This window comes from Somniosus microcephalus, chromosome 3 (assembly GCF_052327205.1).
Source record: "Somniosus microcephalus isolate GS21.2 chromosome 3, FLI_Smic_1.0, whole genome shotgun sequence".
In the NCBI taxonomy this organism is placed as follows: domain Eukaryota; kingdom Metazoa; phylum Chordata; class Chondrichthyes; order Squaliformes; family Somniosidae; genus Somniosus; species Somniosus microcephalus.
Genome location: NC_140989.1, coordinates 356,452,087 through 356,464,681, shown reverse-complemented (window position 1 = coordinate 356,464,681; position 12,595 = coordinate 356,452,087). Strand labels below are relative to the sequence as shown.

General features: G+C 48.9%; 1 protein-coding gene across 1 annotated transcript in view; it reads left to right on the top strand.

The window, feature by feature from the left end:
* Window positions 1-12,595, top strand: part of gipc2 (GIPC PDZ domain containing family, member 2) — a 68,664-nt gene that overhangs the window by 1,326 nt on the left and 54,743 nt on the right. The window lies entirely within an intron of this gene.

Below are 12,595 nucleotides of genomic sequence, written 5' to 3'. Positions count from 1 at the left end.
AACGTAAACTCGAGGAACAGCACCTCATCTTCCGATTAGGCACTCTGCAGCCTTCCGGACTCAATATCGAGTTCAACAATTTCAGATCATAAGCTCGGCCCCTATTTCATTTCATTTTTTCTTGTAATTTTTCCACTCCTTTCCCCCCCCCCCCCCCCCCTTTCCTTTTGTTTCTCTCTCACACCTGGCAGCTATCTCTTGCCCTGCCAGTACACTTTACACCTAATCTCAGCCTATTACCATCTCGTCTAGCTTCTAATCTCTTTGACTTCTTTTGTTTCTTTTATTCTTTTGTCCGATCGCAGCCCTGCCTTCGATCTAGTTTCTTTTCTTTCCAGTTTTGAAGAAGGGTACGACCCGAAACGTCAACTCAAATTTCTCTCCACGGATGTTGCCTGACCTGCTGAGTTTCTCCAGCATTTTCTGTTATTCCAAACAGTAATGCTGAGGTTGGGGATGGCATTAAATGGGAAATTAGAGAAGCATGCAATAAGGGCACAGCAGTTATCATGGGTGACTTGAATCTACATATAGATTGGGTTAACCAAATTAGTAGTAATACTGTGGAGGAGGAATTCCTGGAGTGTATGTGGGATGGTTTCCTGGGCCAATATGTCGAGGAACCAACTAGAGATCAGGCCATCTTAGACTGGGTATTATGTAATAAGAAAGGATTAATTAGCAATCTTGTTGTACGAGGCCCCTTGGGTCAGAGTGATCATAATATGATAGCATTCTTCATTAAGATGGAGAGTGAAGTATTTGACTCAGACTAGGGTCCTGAATTTAAATTAAGGAAACTACGATGGTATGAGGCGCGAGTTGGGTAGGATTAATTGGGGAATGTTACTCAGGGTTGACGGTGGATAGGCAATGGCAAACATTCAAAGACCGCATGGATAAACTACAGAATTTGTTCATCCCTGATTGGCATAAAAATAAAATAAAAAAGGTGAATCAACCATGGCTAACAAAGGAAATTAGGGATAGCATAAGATCCAAGGCGAGGACATATAAATTGGCCAGCAAAAGCAGCATACCTGAGGACTGGCAGCAGTTTAGGATTCAACAAAGGAGGACAAAGGGATTAATTAAGAGGGGGAAAATAGAGTGAGAGTAAGCTTGCAGGGAACATAAAAACTGACTGTAAAAGCTTCTATAGATATGTGAAGAGAAAAAGATTGGTGAAGTCAAGCGTAGGTCCCTTGCAGTCAGAATCATGGGAATTTATAATGGGGAACAAAGAAATGGCTGACCAATTAAATACATACTTTGGTTCTGTCTTCACAAAGGAGGACACAAATAACCTCCCAGAGATGCCGGGAACATGGGGTCTAATGAGAGGGAGGAACTGAATGAAATCAGTATTTGTAGGGAAATGGTGACAGGGAAATTGACGGGATTGAAGGCCGATAAATCCCCAGGGCCTGATAATCTACACCCTAGGGTACTTAAGGAAGTGGCCCTAGAAATAGTAGATGCATTGCTGGTCATCTTCCAAAATTCTATAGACCCTGGAACAGTTCCCATGGATTGGAGGGTAGCTAATGTTACCCCACTATTCAAAAAAGGTGGTAGAGAGAAAACGGGGAATTACAGACCGGTAAGCCTGATATCGGTAGTGGGAGAAATGCTAGAGTCCATTATAAAAGATGTAATAGCAGAGCACTTGGAAAACAGTGACAGGATCGGACAAAGTTAACATGGATTACAAAAGGTAAATCGTGCTTGACTAATCTACTGGAATTTTTTGAGGATGTAACTGGTAAAATAGGGAGAACCAGTGGATGTGGTGTATTTGGACTTTCAGAAGGCTTTCGATAAAGTCCCGCATAAGAGATTAGCGTGTAAAGTTAAGGCACATGGGATTGGGGGCAAGGTACTGACTTGGGTAGAGAACTGGTTGGCAGACAGGAAGCAAAGAGTTGGAATAAACGGGTCTTTTTCCGAGTGGCAGGCAGTGACTAGTGGAGTACTGCAGGGATCAGTCCTAGGACCCCAGCTATTCACAATATATATAAATGATGATCTAGACGAGGGAACTAGATGTAATATCTCCAAGTTTGCAGATGACACAAAGCTAGTGTGTGCTGTGAGGAGGATGCCGAGAAACTCCAGTATGATTTGGACAGGTTGGGTGATTGGGCAGATGGAGTATAATGTGGATAAATGCGAGGTTATCCACTTTGGTGGCCAAAACAGGAAGGCAGCTTATTATCTGAACGGCAATAGATTGGGAGAAGGGGAAGTGCAACGAGACCTGGGTGTCCTTGTGCACCAGTTGCTGAAGGTAAGCATGCAGGTGCAGCAGGCGGTTAAGAAGGCAGATGGTATGTTGGCCTTGGTAGTGAGAGTGTTCGAGTACAGGAACAAGGATGTCTTGCTGCAGTTGTACAGGGCCTTGGTGAGACCACACTGAGTATTGTGTGCAGTTTTGGTCGCCTTATCTGAGGAAGGATGTTCTTGACATGGAGGGAGTGCAGCGAAGATTCACCAGGCTGATACCTGGGATGGGAGGAATGACGTATGAGGAGAGATTGGGTCGATTGGGCTTATACTCGCTGGAGTTTAGAAGAATGAGAGGGGATCTCATTGAAACTTTAAAAATTCTAACAGGATTAGACAGACTAGATGCAGGAAGGATGTTCCTGATGGCAGGGGAGTCCAGAACCAGGGGTCACAGTCTAAGGATAAGGGGTAAGCCATTTAGGACAGAGATGAGGAGGAATTTCTTCACCCAGAGAGTGGTGAACCTGTGGAATTCTCTGCCACAGAAGGCAGTAGAGGCCAGTTCATTAAATATATTCAAGAAGGAGTTGGATATATTTCTTAAGGCTAAAGGGATCAAGGGATATGGGGAGAAGGCAGGGACAGGGTACTGAATTTGGATGATCAGCCATGATCGCATTGAATGGCGGAGCAGGCTCGAGGGGCCAAATGGCCTACTCCTGCTCCTATCTTCTATGTTTCTATGACCCCCTCCCCTCGCCGTCACCCCCCTCGCCGCCTCCTCCTCCCGGTCACCCCCCTCGCCGCCTCCTCCTCCCGGTCACCCCCCTCGCCGCCGCCTCCTCCCGGTCACCCCCCTCGCCGCCGCCTCCTCCCGGTCACCCCCCTCGCCGCCGCCTCCTCCCGGTCACCCCCCTCGCCGCCCCCTCCTCCCGGTCACCCCCCCTCGCCGCCCCCTCCTCCCGGTCACCCCCCTCGCCGCCCCCTCCTCCCGGTCACCCCCCTCGCCGCCCCCTCCTCCCGGTCACCCCCCTCGCCGCCCCCTCCTCCCGGTCACCCCCCTCGCCGCCCCCTCCTCCCGGTCACCCCCATCGCCGCCCCCTCCTCCCGGTCACCCCCCTCCGCCGCCCCCTCCTCCCGGTCACCCCCCTCCGCCGCCCCCTCCTCCCGGTCACCCCCCTCCGCCGCCCCCCTCCTCCCGGTCACCCCCCTCCGCCGCCCCCTCCTCCCGGTCACCCCCCTCCGCCGCCCCCTCCTCCCGGTCACCCCCCTCCGCCGCCCCCTCCTCCCGGTCACCCCCCTCCGCCGCCCCCTCCTCCCGGTCACCCCCCTCCGCCGCCCCCTCCTCCCGGTCACCCCCCTCCGCCGCCCCCTCCTCCCGGTCACCCCCCTCCGCCGCCCCCTCCTCCCGGTCACCCCCCTCCGCCGCCCCCTCCTCCCGGTCACCCCCCTCCGCCGCCCCCTCCTCCCGGTCACCCCCCTCCGCCGCCCCCTCCTCCTCCTCCTCCTCCCGGTCACCCCCCTCCGCCGCCCCCTCCTCCTCCTCCTCCTCCCGGTCACCCCCCTCGCCGCCTCCTCCTCCTCCTCCTCCCGGTCACCCCCCTCGCCGCCTCCTCCTCCTCCTCCTCCTCCCGGTCACCCCCCTCGCCGCCTCCTCCTCCTCCTCCTCCCGGTCACCCCCCTCGCCGCCTCCTCCTCCTCCCGGTCACCCCCCTCGCCTCCTCCTCCTCCTCCCGGTCACCCCCCTCGCCTCCTCCTCCTCCCGGTCACCCCCCTCGCCACCTCCTCCTCTTCCTCCTCCCGGTCACCCCCCTCGCCGCCGCCGCCTCCTCTTCCTCCTCCCGGTCACCCCCCTCGCCGCCTCCTCCTCCCGGTCACCCCCCTTCGCCTCCTCCTCCTCCCGGTCACCCCCCTTCGCCTCCTCCTCCTCCCGGTCACCCCCTTCGCCTCCTCCTCCTCCCGGTCACCCCCCTTGCCGCCGCCTCCTCCTCCTCCTCCTCCCGGTCACCCCCCTCGCCTCCTCCTCCTCCCGGTCACCCCCCTTGCCGCCTCCTCCTCTCCCGGACAACCTCCCTGCCCACCCCATACCTTCCTAGATAAGCCCCTCTTTTGCCCCTCCAATCCCTTTTTTCTTCTCCCCAATCCTTTCTAACTGGCTCCCTCCACTTTGTTTTATATTAAAATGAGATACTGAGGTAGAGAAATGTACAATCCTTCCTCTGGGACAGTGGGCTTGGGATCAGTTGATGAACGTCCTCTGCCACGTTCCGTTCTCTTCATGGTAAGTTCGCGAAGTTTTCAACCTGAAGTTTTCGGGATCGGAAACTTGTTGCATGCAGCAGTAAATTGTTCATAATCCACGCAGTGTCGCCGTGTTTCAGGCTGTGCGGGTTGAATGAGCGCATTAAATTGAGTTCTGTAGCGGGTGGATGACGCTGTTCGTTTTCTACCTGCTCTCCCAGTACAAAGGATTGAAAGTCAACGAATCCTTGCAGTCTCTCTAAACATTGCTGCTCCTGTTTGGGTGTTTCAGTTGGCTTGTTACAAAATATACATTGTTTTGTGACGTTAGTGGGGGTTTGATGCAAATCGCTGTGACTAATCCTTTGTATTTTTGTAACATGATACACACACTTTAAGTATCTGATCCAGACACTTGATTCATTCTTACAGTAGAATGTTTTTTTTAAATCCCTTGTTGTTGACTAAGGGTTGAAAATAGTACCTGAAAGGGCGGTGGAAGCAGATTCAGTCGTAACTTTCAAAAGGGAATTGGATAAATACCTGAAGGGGGAAACTTTGCAGGGCTGTGGGGGAAGAGCAGGGGGGTGGCTACTCATTGGCTAGCTCTGCCAAAGGGCCAGCGCAGGCAACAAGGGCTGGATGGCCTCCTTCAGTGCTGTATCATTCTATCATTTTAAGTTAATGACTGGCACACCATTCACATTGTATCTTGCTATTTCTTTGAAGGAGAGCATTCAACAACTTGCATTTATATAGCGCCTTTAACATATTAAAACGTCCAAAGGCGCTTCGCTGGAGCATTCTCAGTAAATTTTTGTTTTCGTGCAGTTAATGCAAAGCAAGTAATGCGATGATACAACACAGAAGGCTGCCATTCGGGCCATCGTATGTGTGCCGAATTTGCTGTTTTCCCCATTGCCATTGATTGATTTTTGCCCATTTCACTTGTTCCTGAAATAAATATTTAACTATTAGATTAGCCACAAAATACATTTGGGAAGAATATTTAAAGACAGAAAGCTTGGATTTATACTGTGCCTTTCACAACCGCAGGAAGTCCCAAAGTGCTTTACAGCCCAATGAAGTAATTTTGAAGAGACCCAGCCTGTTCATCTTTTCCTGATAGGTATACGCTCGCATTTCTGGTATCATCCTTGTAAATCTTTTCTGTACCCTCCCCAGTGCCTCTATATCCTTTTTATAATATGGTGGTGACCAGAATTGTACACCGTACTCCAAGTGTGGTCTAACCAAGGTTCAATACAAGTTTAGCATAACTTCCCTACTTTTCAATTCTGTCCCTCTAGAAATAAACCCTAGTGCCTGGTTTGCTATTTTTATGGCCTTGCTAACCTGTGTCACTACTTTTAGTGATTTGTGTATTTGTACTCCGAGATCCCTTTGTTCCTCTACCCCACCCAGACTCGCACCCTCCAAGTAATAAGTGACCCCCCTATTCTTCCTACCAAAATGTAATACCTCATTTGCCAATTATATGCCCATTCTGCAAGTTTATTAATGTCCTCTTATAATTTGTTGCAGTCCTCCTCAGTATTGACTATCTTCCCCCAAATGTGGTGTCCTCCACAAATTTAGAAATTGTGTTTTAGATTCCAAAGTCTAAATCGTTAATATGAATTGTGAACAACAGTGGTCCCAGCACTGATCCTAGTGAAACACCTGCCGCTGTGAATAGCTACTCTTTACCCCATCTCTCTGCTTTCTGTTGTGAAGCCATAATTTATATTTAATATTTAAAAAATCTTATCTGCATGCACTTCCCCTCAAAATTTCTGATTCTGAATTCCTATGTCCATTTTTATAATGAAACACCAGTGTGGAAAATTGTCCTGTGATGCCTGATCTAATAACAACAACTTGTATTTATAGCGCCTTTAACGTAGTAAAACGTCCCATGGTGCTTCACAGGAGTGTTACAAGACAAACGTTTGTCAATGAGCCACATAAGGAGAAATTAGGGCAGATGACTAAAAGCTTGGCCAAAGAGGTAGGTTTTAAGGAGCGTCTTAAAGGAGGAAAGAGAGGTAGAGAGGTTTAGGCAGGGAATTCCAGAGCTTAGGGCCCAGGCAGCTGAAGGCACGACCGCCAGTGGTTGATTGATTAAAATCAGGGATGCTCAAGAGGCCAGAATTAGAGGAGCGTCGATATTTCTGGGGGGGTTGTGGGCTGGAAGAGATTGGAGATAGGAAGGGGTGAGGCAATGGAGGGGATTTGAAAGCAAGGGTGAGAATTCTAAAATCGAGGTTTTGCTTAACTGGGAGCCAGTGTAGGTCAGCGAGCACAGGGGTGATGGTTGAATGGGACTTGATGCGAGTTAGGACACGGGCAGCCGAGTTTTAGATGACCTCAAGTTTACGTAGTGCAGAACGTGGGAGGCCAACCAGGAGTGCGTTGGAATAGTCAAGTCCAAAGGTAACCAAGGCATGGGTGAGGGTTTCAGCAGCTGATGAGCTGAGGCGGAGACTGGCAATGTTACGGAGGTGGAAATAGGCGGTTAGTGATGGCGTGGATATGTGCTTGAAAGCTCATTTCAAGGTCAACTACGACACCAAGGTTGTGCATAGGTTCAGCCTCAGACAGATGCTCGGGAGAGGGATGGAGTTGGTGGCTAGGGACCGGAGTTTGTGGTGGGGACCGAAGACAATGGCTTCGGTCTTCCCAATATTTAATTGGAGAAAATTTCTGCTCATCCAGTATTGGGTGTCTGACAATTTAGAGACCGCGGAGGGATCGAAAGAAGATCCACCAACAAACAGGATAGATTTAATCCAGCCAATTGCCCTGCACACTCGGCCCCCTTTCAAATCATTGGTGAACTGATGGGAGGAGTCACCAACAGTGCCATCGAGATGCACCTACTCACCAGTAACCTGCTCACTGACTCTCAATTCAGGTTCTGCCAGAGCCACTCGGCTCCAGACCTCAGTACAGCCATGATCCAGACATGGACACATGAGCTGGATGCTTGAGCAGGCATGAGTGGCTACCCTCCACATTAAAGCATCATTCGATAAGTATGGTACTAAGGAGCCCTAGAAAAGCTGAGATCAATGGGTGTCAAAGAAAAAAACCCCTCCAGAGGCTGTGGTCACACCTGATGCAAAGGTTAGAGACCATCCCAGCCCCAGGACTACAGGAGTTCCTCAGGGAAGTGCTGTTAGTCCAGCCATCTTCAGCTGATTCACGAATGACCATCCCTTTGTTAAAAGCTCAGGAATGTAGCTGTACGCTAATGATTCCACAGTGTTGAGCTCCATCTGACTAACATTTGAACGAAAAATGTGAATGCATATACAGGAAACTCTTTTTATCCGGGACCGGCGTGGTGCCAGTTTATCAAAAAGTCCAGATTACAGAGAGGTATAGTAAAAGGTACGAGAGCCCCGTACACGGCCACAGATCCAGACACCCCTGTTGCTTAGCAACAGGTGCAGGAACCCCGGTTACACGGCCACAGATCGAGGAACGGCCACTAATATGAAGTAAAACTTACCCGAACCTACTCCTGAGTTTTGCCGGTTACCAGGGATTTCTGGTTATTTAGGTGCCGGTTAATCGAGAGTTTCCTGTACTTTACAATGATGCGACTTTCAGTTTGAGAACTTCATGCTTTCTCGTGAAGTTGCAATTTTTATGCCATAATGACATTGAATTAGTTGCAGAAGTTCAATGTTGCATTCAGTTTGCAGTTTATTAAATGCTTTTAATTGACAGCTTAAGGGCAGGTGGGCACGAAGCACTCTTGGCAATGTAATCATCGGGTCACTAAGTTCCCGTGAGAATTGTGCTTATCCGATAATTTTGAATACAAGACTTTTTGATAAACTGGCACCACGCTGGTGCCGGATAAAAAGAGTTTCCTGCATATGCATTCACATTTTTCGTTCAAATGTTAGCCAGATGGAGCTCAAAACTGTGGAATCATTGTAAAGAAAGAACCTGAATTTGCATAAATATCCCCCCGGACATCCCAAAGTACTTCTCATCCAATTGAAGTGCAGTCATTGTTATTTGGCAAACACAAAACACCAATGGAATGAATTGCCAGCTTTTTTTTTTGGTGCTGGCTGAGGGAGGAATGCCCATCTCCAGATAGCGCCAGGGGATTGTTTATGCCCATCTGAACAGGAGTCAGGGCTTTGATCTAGGATCGCAGCTGAAACATGGCACTTCCAGCAATGGCTGCCTGAATAGTTCAATGCAGTGTTGGCGAGAATAGCCCTGTAGTGGGGCTTGGACCTACAATCTTGGCCTACGCTTCAGTGCAGTGCTGAGGGAGCTGCTGCACCGTCAGAGGTGCAGTCTTTCAGATGAGACGTTAAACCGAGGCCTCATCTGTTCTCGGGAGGATGTAAAGAATTCATGGCACTTTGAACAAGAGCAAGGGAGTTCTCCTGGTGACACGGCCAATATTTATCCCTCCGCGGACATCGCTAAAGCAGATAATCTGGTCATTTATCTCATTGCTGCTCTTGGGACCTTGTGTGTGCAAATGAGCTGCTGCATTTCCCTACATTACAACAGTGTCTATACTTCAAAAGTACTTAATTGGCTGTTCTGAGCTTTGTGAAAGGCGCTATATAAATACAAGTTTGTTCTTTCAGACTTGGGTACTTTCTTTAAAAACACTAACTTAAAAGGCCATTTTTATGCACATTTAGTCACAATCCCTTTGAGGATACTGATATACGTACATCCTGCATTTCTCTGCCGTACGATACATTTGAAGAGCAGCCTGTGGGTGTATCGCACATCCTCTTTGCATCTGTAACCTGATCCGGCACATCCAGTTATTAATTCTGTCTTTTTTTTTGTTTAACTCAACGTTTAGATGCAGACAAATTTTTTTTTTTGCTAATTTGAGATCATGGAAATTGATCCCTTGGATTTATCTCCTGCAAGAAATTGGGCTGCTTCTGGGAAGGAGTTAGATACTTGGTCAGCAAAAGTTGTACCTGGTTGTATGTTTCTAAATAAATAACACATCCTTTTTTGGGGGATGATTTTCTCCGCATGCCTCGTTTGAAGGCAGTTGTCCATTGCTGGAGTGTACATTGTACAATTGGCCATTCATCACGTGTGAAACTGGACTGTGATCGCCAGTCGGCTATTTGGCCACAAAAGGCCTCACAGCTGAGCCCGATCCTATTCCTGCCCAAAGCACGTGTACGTCCAGTTGGGGCTGCGATTCGGACTGAGAACGAGAGCTGTTGTCTCCTCCTGCCCTCCCCAGTGAAGTGGCACTATAGGTAATTCTCCCTCTCCACCCCCCCCCCCCCCCCGCCCCCACCTACTGTTGCCCTGCCTGAGATTTGCAGATTCCGCAGAAGCTGAGGATTGAAAGCTTCTCGTTTGTGTGCCTTAACCAGTTAAACGACTGTAATTCTAAGGTTGTTGAGGACTACAGCTGGCTATCTGCTCCTCCCTGTGAGTTCCCAGCACTCAAATTAAAATGCCGCGGTCGAGGGCCTGTTGACATTAACCCTGTTTTGTGCCTGACCTCTAGTTGAACTTGGTGTAGAATTGCTGTCCCAACAATCAGATTATTGATGGATGTTTGGCAGCAGTGGCACAGAATTAAACGCCTGTTAAGGTTACTAATGAAAAACCGCACACGCATGTAGTACAGGAAACTCTCTTAACCAGCACCTAAATATCCGGAAACCTCTCTTAACTGGCAAAATTCAGGAGTAGGTTCAGGTAAGTTTTACTATATATTAGTGGCCGTGTAACCGGGGCTCCTGCACCTGTGGCCGTGTAACCGGGGCTCCTGCACCTGTGGCCATGTAACCGGGGCTCCCGCACCTGTGGCCGTGTAACCGGGGCTCCCGCACCTGTGGCCGTGTAACCGGGGCTCCTGCACCTGTGGCCGTGTAACCGGGGCTCCTGCACCTGTGGCCGTGTAACCGGGGCTCCTGCACCTGTGGCCGTGTAACCGGGGCTCTCGTACCTTAGTAAGTATACCTCTGTAATCTGGACCTTTTGATCAACCGGCACCACGCCGGTCCCGTCGGTGCCGGATAAAAAAGAGTTTCCTGTATTTTACTAAAGTACCGTGCAAAAAAGTAGGATTGGTTTCCTTATTCATTGTCCTCTTGTTTTGAATGTTGACATCATTTGTGCATCATTTTTTAATTGGCACAGTGGATGGTACTAACCTCCCGGTATATAACAAATATTTGTATCGGATCAGTCAGATAGTTTAATTAGCACGTCAGTGTACCCAAATGGTGCGGGAACATTTCCTTTTGAGTCAACATTCGGACTGCACGGTTTGCATAAACTTGCCTTGTATTCTCTCGAGTTTAGGTGGTTTAATTGAGGCGTTTAACATGTTAATGATTTTCTCTGGGAATCCAGAACAAAGGGGCACAATCTTAAAATCAGAGCTAGGCCATTCCGAGGCGAGACCAGGAAGCACTTTTTCACACACGGTTGTGGAAATCTGGAAAACTCTCCTCCCACAGACTGAGATTGCTTGATTTTTGTTAGACAAGGGCATCAAGGGACATCAATGAAAGGAGTTGAGGTACAGATCAGCCATGATCTAATTGAATGGTGGAATAGGCTCGAGGGGCTGAATGGCCTCCTCCTGTTCCTATACTGCAGTTACTGGCCTCGGACAATTTCTAGCCCAGCCTGTTTACACAGCCTGGCTCCTTTCCTGTCTAACTGGAGAGAGCTATCTATCCTCATGGTTATGTTTGTGCACAGAGTTCCCTTAACAGTCTCTCAACCAGTGACAGACCTGCGACTACCTGTACTTGGTGTTCAACAGCTCAAAATGCTCTCCAGATGTAACCCGGGAGGAGAGAGTCTTTCATTGTGCAACTGGGTGTTGGTCACAGTTCCCGTGAATGTCATGTAAATTTTGCGCACCCGCTGTTCAGTTTTAATGGAATCCGAGTGACATCACTGCTAGTTTATCAAAAAGTTAGAGTATGACCAGCCTGTTTCAAGCATTTTAATTTTAGCAATGGGTTTTAAGCGCCCCCTTCCCCTCGCCACTCCCCCGTATTACCTGCCATGACATGCATTGCACCATCTTTGTAGAGACCTGCATATTTTGGATTAGTTACAAACGTTCATTTTTTACAGCTACATATAAGGTTGTTAGGGGAAGACGTGAGGGGAGAGGAACAGAGTTAAAAATTTATAAAATACTAAGTGATGTCCAGAATATTACTTGAATAAGGCAGAGCTCACATGTAAACTAATGACAAATTAAAATCGCATGCATTGGAAGAGGCGTATTCATGGAAAGGGCCCCAGCCCGTGACACACTCAACTGACAAAACCGTGTTTAGTACCTTGAGGCGCAACCTCACTGTCTCAACCGTCCTCTCCACCTCCGTTAATTACAGCAGATCTGGAGCACTGCTAGCTGCCTCTTGGCCTGCACAAAGACCCACGCCCTCACCAACCCTGTCCTTTGAGTTCTACTCTGTTTAAATGCCAATTAGGATGGCCCATCCATTTTTAAAGGGGCACAAGCTATGAAATCCAAATTCTGAGTAAAAACCAAAGGAACCTTATCCAATCAAATCATACTGTTATAACAACAGAAAAAGCTGGGAAAACTCAGCAGGCCAGGCAACATCCGTGGAGAGAGAAATAGAGTTAACGTTTCAGGTTGAAACCCTTCTTGCTGTTGTTCCTTCTGTCTCCTACATACTCCAGTCCCTCACCCGGTGCTCACTGGTCGCGGAAAGCCTCGAGTACTGGTGGACACCTCATGCCCCTTCTCCAGGGACATCCTGGTGTGGACATAGTCGCGGAAGAAAGGTAGGCAGCCGGATCGATCAACCCCATCAGTCATGTTCTGCCATGACCTGTTACTCCTTTGAGTTCTACTGACTCTCCATGCCTTCAGCAAAATGGCTGGTGGATTCTTGTCCTGGCATTGAAATCCATCCATGGCCTTGTCCCATCTTGCCTCAGTGACCCCCGTCAAGCCATCCATCCCTGCATGCTCCTCTGACATTTGTTGACTTTGTTCCCACTCCCCTGCTGCACTACTGCAGCCTACTTTCTTTTGGACACATCTGTCCCTGCCCTCTGGGATCCCTCCTCTCTCTCCCCCACATTTCCTCCGTCATGC